This window comes from Palaemon carinicauda, chromosome 41, assembly GCF_036898095.1.
Source record: "Palaemon carinicauda isolate YSFRI2023 chromosome 41, ASM3689809v2, whole genome shotgun sequence".
In the NCBI taxonomy this organism is placed as follows: domain Eukaryota; kingdom Metazoa; phylum Arthropoda; class Malacostraca; order Decapoda; family Palaemonidae; genus Palaemon; species Palaemon carinicauda.
The window spans coordinates 19,287,694-19,295,193 of record NC_090765.1 but is presented as its reverse complement, the minus strand read 5'-3'; the positions used below and the strand labels follow the sequence as shown (position 1 = coordinate 19,295,193).

Genomic DNA, 7,500 nt, shown 5'->3' with positions numbered 1-7,500 from the left:
TATATATATATATATATATGCAGAAGAACCACAGGGAAAATGAAAATACAGAATATACACTTGAGTCCTGACTAGTTTCGTGATACTTCCTCAGAGGAAGTATCACGAAACTAGTCAGGACTCAAGTGTATATTCTGTATTTTCATTTTCCCTGTGGTTCTTCTGCATCTGAGCATCACGTTTTCCTGTGATTTTTACGCATATATATATATATATATATATATATATATATATATATATATATATATATATATATATATATATATATATATATATATATATATATAATTTATGTTTATATATTATATACTGTATATATATTTATATAAATAAACCAGTGTGGTATCAACCTTTTTCTACTGTCATATTAATTCAATCGTAATTACGATTGCATATAGTTATCTGCGGTCTTAAATTGCAAGCCACTTCTCTAACATGTATGTTTACTGATAGCTTTTACCTGTTGTGTTTCAGTCCAAAATACTTTCGATCCCTTTTATTCTCTCTTTGCTAAGTTTACTCGCCTTTAATATTGATTTCTCTCTCTCTCTCTCTCTCTCTCTCTCTCTCTCTCTCTCTCTCTCTCTCTCTCTCTCTCTCTCTCTCTCTCTCTCTCTCTCTCTGGTAAACAAATGAATGTTGTCCTTAGTTAATATCCAAGCGATGATGCTGTAGTCCGGATGCGGTGACATTTGACTGTGTTTTATTTGATGGAATGAAAGTTGTAGTTCTCTGTGATACTACCGCTAGAGAGTTATTGGGTCCTTTTACTGGCCAGACAGTACCACATTGAATCCATCTCTCTGGTCATGATTCATTTTTCCTGTGCCTATACATACACAAAATAGTCTGGCCTTTTCTTTACATAATATCCTCTGTCCTCATATAATTGACAACACTGAAATTACCAAACAATTCTTCTTTGCTCAAGGGGTTACCTTCTGTACTGTAAGTGTTCAGTGGCTACTTTTTATTTGGTAATGGTTAGAAAAAACTCTAGCTATGGTAAACAGCTCTTCTTGGAGAAGGACACTAAACTCAAATCATTATTCTCTAATCGTGAGTAGTGCCATAGCCTCTGTACCATGGTCTTGGGTTAGAGTTCTCTTGCTCGTTATTACACTCAGGCAGACTATTCTATCTTATTTCTCTCCCTGTGTTTTTGGAAATTTTTATAGTTTATGTTTGAAAGATCTATTTTAATGTTACTATTGTTCTTAAAATATTAAATTTTAATTGTTCATTACTTCTCTTGTAGTTTATTTATTTTCTTGTTTCCTTTCCTTACTGGGCGATTTTCCCCGTTGGAGTCCTTGGGCTTATAGCATCCTGCATTTCCAACTAGTGTTTCAGCTTAGCTAGTAATATATTATATATATATATATATATTTATATATATATATATATATATATATATATATATATATATATATATTTATATATATATATATATATATATATATATATATGTATGTATATGTATATATAAGTATGTATTATATATTGTTAGTCATTACTAATATATGTGTATGCATGTGTATAGAATTATATATATATATATATATATATATATATATATATATATATATATATATATATATATATATATTTATATTTATGTATGTATTATGTATTGCTAGTCATTACTAATACATATGTATGCATGTGTATAGAATTATATACTGTATATATATATATATATATATATATATATATATATATATATATATATATATATATATATATATATATATATATTTACTACAACAACAAGAACAACAAATGCAGCTTTTTCTAGTCCACTGCCGAAGAAAGGCCTCAGACATGTTGTTAATTATACCTGTGGCTTAGCCATTTTTCATCACCACGTTGGCCTGTGCGGATTGGTGATGGTGGGAGATTTTCGTCAGTTAGTTCAGAGCAAACCATCCTAGTATAGGGGTCTTTGACTAGTACAGCTTTGCTGATCATGGCGATAAGCAAATACTGTCACCACGTATTCCCACCCGGAAAGGGATAGAATATATATATATATATATATATATATATATATATATATATATATATATATATATATATATATATATATATATATATGTGTGTGTATATATATACATATATATATATTTATATATATATATATATATATATATATATATATATATATATATATATATATATATATATATATATAATATTATACATATATATATATACATACAGCATATATATTTATTTATTTATGTATGTGTACAAATAAAGAAATGTAAAAATTGCTCAATCAGTTAAATATATAATTACAGTTCGCTATCATCTTGCACCCACTAACAAAACCAATGTTAAATTACATTTTTTTTTTTTTTATTAGTGTACTATGTTAGAATATTACCATATACTTAAGTCTTAGTTGTGTAATTGATTACTCAGAATCGCCAGCAAAGAATAATTATGTTATTGGTCCCGGTGAACTGGATGATCTCCAAGAGAAATCACTCCCGTATTGAATGTTCAGAACTTTCTATTTACACTCGCCCAGTTTCTATTTAATCTCCCTCCAGGGATTCTGTTTACATCCTTTCCCCCTTTCCCCCGTTGCATTCCCCGCCCCCCTCCACCTTCCTTAAATGGGACATTATATTCGATAGTCATCAAGATTTTTCTGAAACACCTGTGCTTGAAGGTTAAATCGATGCAACAAAATATAAATTAATGTTAACTTGATAGGAAGCGTTATACTTATCTTTTAGCGTATATATTGCGTATGTCCAACATTTATTATTTATCATAATGTATAAGTATTTCTATTTATTTTGCTTCTGCATTTCGTTTTTGCCCCTAGTTGATAGCTTTCCTAGTTGATAGCTTTTCTAGTTGATAGCTTTCCTAGTTGATAGCTTTCCTAGTTGAGACCCTCAGGCTTGTGGCATTTTCTCTTTCCATCTAGTATTGCAACTTGGCTGTTATGGTTGTAATAATGATAATGGAATGGAGGAAAATCTTAACGCTGAAAGAAACTCATTTCCTGTTGTAGTTGATGTGGGAAAACATCCACGTTTATTTTCTTATCCTGTTCCATTTAAAACATTTTCTCTGGGGTTGCTAGTATTAAACTGCCTAATATTTTTTAAATCAATGTACAGCGGGACACAGGAGTTCCTGACACACCTCGCTCTGTGGAATTGCACTCTGTCACAATCTTCCTGTGAGGCAACTAACTTATTGTGTTTAGCCCCTCCCACTACGTCCCTACGCTATCTCTTTGGTCACTCGCCACGCAGTAAGGGTGTACCAGGTTGCTCTTCCTCATAACGAGGTGTGCCAGGAATTCCTGCGTCCAGCTCTACAACTGTCAGGTCTGCTTTAATCATTCCCATCTACTTATAGCTAGTAGGTTGGACAGGGCACCAGCCACCCGTTGAAATACTACCGCTAGAGAGTTATGTAGTCTTTTGACTAGCCAGACAGTACTACATTGTATTAAGTTTTTATAGTTAATATAGGAAATATTTATTTTAATGTTACTCCTCTTAAAATTTTATTTTTCCTTATTTCCTTTCCTCACTGAACTATTTTCCTTGTTGGAGCCCCTTGACTTATAGCATACTGCCTTTCCAGCTAGGGTTATAGCTTATCAAGTAATAATAATAACAATAATAATAATAATAATAATAATAATAATAATATGTACCTCACTTTATGACAGCGTTCCCATTTTTATATGCTATGTCCTCTATTTCTATTATCCTCCTAACTAAATAAGAAAAGGTATTTTATGTATGGCACAGTTCACAGCAGGAGTCCAGTTCATAATTACATTTCAGGCTTAACTGCTTGGGATAAGGGAGTGGGGAGGTGTGTTGCTTGGTATCAGAAATTAGAAAAATCGAATCTTGAATTTGAATTTTAAGTCCTTAATCTTATTTTCTTTATTATTCAAGTTGGCAAATTAGTCTTAATTATGGAATAGGAAGTGAAACGCATCAGCACTAAGAGATAAGAAGGTATACCCTATGTGCTTTAATTGTTTATCTGTGTTTATATTTAAAAGTAATACCCATTTACTTTACAGTCATGATTAGATATGGAAGGAGTATGATGTAATACATTTCGGTATAAAGTCTTAATTTTTATTCAAATTGTCTTTTGGTTTGTACATATTGTCTAGCTTATATTTGTTTAAGCATTAAACCATAATCTTCTGCCAATGCTGTTAATTTTCATATAAAGAATTGTTTTTTAGATATTTTTAACATTGATTACCAATAAGAAATTAGGGAAGACCTTAAGTGGCAATGTACCAGTGTAATAATTTCGTTAATTTCACTGGCGAGAGAGAGAGAGAGAGAGAGAGAGAGAGAGAGAGAGAGAGAGAGGGGGGGGGTTGGGGGGGGGGGCGGATGGTCTTATTCCATTGAGTAAATAACAAGTAATCATTCCTCTGGTATTATCCAGTTCGTTCGAGCTAACAAAGAATGGCATCTTGTATTTCTTTCATCTTGAAATTATCCTCTCTCTCTCTCTCTCTCTCTCTCTCTCTCTCTCTCTCTCTCTCTCTCTCTCTCTCATTCACAATACTCGTTTGAAAGCTCGCTTTCTATTTCTGTTGTCTCACTGACCACTTATTTAAAAAGAAAATTATTATGTATCAACCAATTCCTTCTATTAAACCGAGATTTTCCCCATCAGATTTATTACCTGCAACACATTCATTTTTCTTAATAAAATTTTTTATTTAGACTTCCAGTATTTTGCTCCTCTAGGTTCCCCTTTGTCTAAGGATTTCCTCGAAAAGGAATTTTTAAATTGATAGCTCCACAAGGCTCTAGAAGAGTTGAAAGACACAGGCCTACATGGCTGAGGACTATGAAGCCTGAAGTAGGAGATGATGAATGGAGAAGTATTGATTTAAAAGCTCAAGATAGAGACGACTGGCGAAATCCAACTGAGGCCCTTTGCGTCAATAGGCGTTGGAGGAGATGATGATGATGATATCCATCTTAGTTGCCCTGATAATCTGAAGCTTTTCCATATATCTTGAAGAATATGAACAACTTTACGTAAGTGGGTGCGGAATGAGCATATCCAGAAGACGATTAATCTCTAATCTTTAATATTTGATGCGTAAGTTTTTATATATTATGATATTTTTGCTCGTACGCATTTACGCTAAAACATAGTGATAGATTCTAATGGGGCTAGCTTTCTTAATATTAAGGAACTTTATTGATATTTATTCAATTCTTCTTCACCCAAGGGGTTACTACACTGTAATTGTTCAGTGGCCACTTTCCTATTGGTAAGGGTAGAAGAGACTCTTTAGCTATGGTAAGCAGCTCTTCTAAGAGAAGGACACTCCAAAATCAAACCATTGTTCTCTTGTCTTGGTAGTGCCATAACCTCTGTACCATGGTCTTCCACTGTCTTGGATTAGAGTTCTCTTGCTTGAGGGTACACTCGAGCACACTATTCTATCTTGTTTTGTTAAAGTTTTTATAGTTTATAGAGGAGATATTTGTTTTATTGTTATTGTTCTAAATATGATTTATTTTATTTTGTTTCCTTTCCTCACTGGGCTATTTTCCCTGTTGGGGCCCCTGGGCTTATAGCATCCTGCTTCTCCAACTAGTGTTGTAGCTTAGCAATTAATCATAATAATAATAATAATAATAATAATAATAATAATAATAATGACGTATGCAATTTTTTTATTTGATATAATTTCAGTTTTTCATTACATCGAAAGCAGCTTATCTTTTAGTTGTATGTTTATTTTTAAATCTATTTACTCCACAATAGAATTTATTAATTTATTCCATCGAAGTTATGAAAATGTATAATTTTCACATGTCATCTTTGAATTTGGTTGCTTGGGGTTAAAATTCGCCAAGAGACGTGAAATGAGATGCTTATGATTAGGATTATCCTTTGTGAGTGGGGTTACCTCAACGTGGTGAAATGGTTTGTGTATGACCATGATCAGCAAAGCTTTTCTAGTTAGGGCCACCCATACTAGGTTGGTTTGCTGCGACCGATTAGACTAAAGACTCTGCCATCTTCAATCCGCAATGGTCATTGTGGTAATGAAAATTGGTCAAATCCCAGACATGAATAAGGACATGTCTGAGGGATTTTTCCTGCAGTGATCTAGATACTGTTGCATTTGTTGTTGTATTTTTAAAGATATATTGAGAAATATCTCATTATACAGTAGCACTGGTTCTAGGTTTTCCTTTGTGGGGGGGGTGATTTTTTTTTTTTTTTTTTTTTTTTTTTTTTTTTTTTTTTTTTTGAATACACTGGCTCTTGATATTTTGACCTCGTAAGTTTTTGTGAATGATCACGTGACCCTCAACTTGGGACACTGCAGTAATAAAAAGACCGCTAATTCTGGGTATCACACTTATCATGCCCGTGACCTGAGGGCATCTCCTGCCCGCAAAAGGTGGTTGGTTGTCTTACGTTCCAGTGACTGGAATCCTAGGGATCCGGGTTGCAGAAATGTATAAGAGTCATTTTCATAGGTTTACAGAGGTATGTTTTGATTACTGGTTTAGTTATTTTGTTATTTTATGCTTGTTTCGGTCGATTTTTTTTCATGACATAGGCCATTTTTTCGCCATTTAGTTATTTCCACTTGAAATTCTATTTTGTAGGTATAAAAGTTTCTTTCTAGAAGGGAAAACCCTATAGAAAATTTGCAATAAAATCACATCATTGAAGTGATATTTTTTTTTTTTCAGTTCATATGTACGCGTAGAGTCTGGAGACAAAACAATTACATTTATTTGTATTTAAATTTCTAGATATAATTTATATACTGGGAATTACAGCAACAACACCAACAACAAATTCAGTCGTTTCTATTCCACTGTAGGACAAAGGCCTTAGACATGTCTTGGTCATGTCTGTGCTTTGGCCACTTTCATCACCACGTTGGTTTCTGCAGATTGGTGATGGTGCGAGATTTTAGTCTGATCGCTCACAGGATTGCAACTTAGTATGGGTAGCCCTGACTAGTACTGAGAATTATGATGGAATAAATCCGAAATGATGTTGAATGGTACTACGAATGTGGTTCCCATTCATACAGATGCTAAGGCACCTGCTTACAAATAATACACCGGTTAATTGTAAACATGTGTTATGATATGTGAATATGAAAATGCATGTATGTTAAGATTAAAGAAACTTTTGATTATTCAGTAAAACACATGAATTGTATGCTAACCAAATTGACCATCACTGCTGCTACTACTACTACTACTACTCCTATTGTTGCTACTGCTGCTACTAATTCTATTTGAAGTAGTAGTAATTGCCTGCATCTATAGCTTGCCTCTCAATTTTCCCATCATTGCAAAACGGTTATAACACGGACAGCCCCATTGTGTTTTGACTTCACAAAGAAATCCAATTTCTTTTTATCTTGTATTTGTTTGGTGACCAAAATCCTCTTCATTGGCCTAAGGGCCAATTCCCAGCAGGATCTCAGCATATCCA

At 33.1% G+C, this 7,500-nt stretch overlaps 1 protein-coding gene across 9 annotated transcripts in view; it reads left to right on the top strand.

Moving 5' to 3' along the window:
• Nucleotides 1-7,500, top strand: part of LOC137632260 (aquaporin-7-like) — a 186,847-nt gene that overhangs the window by 54,805 nt on the left and 124,542 nt on the right. The window lies entirely within an intron of this gene.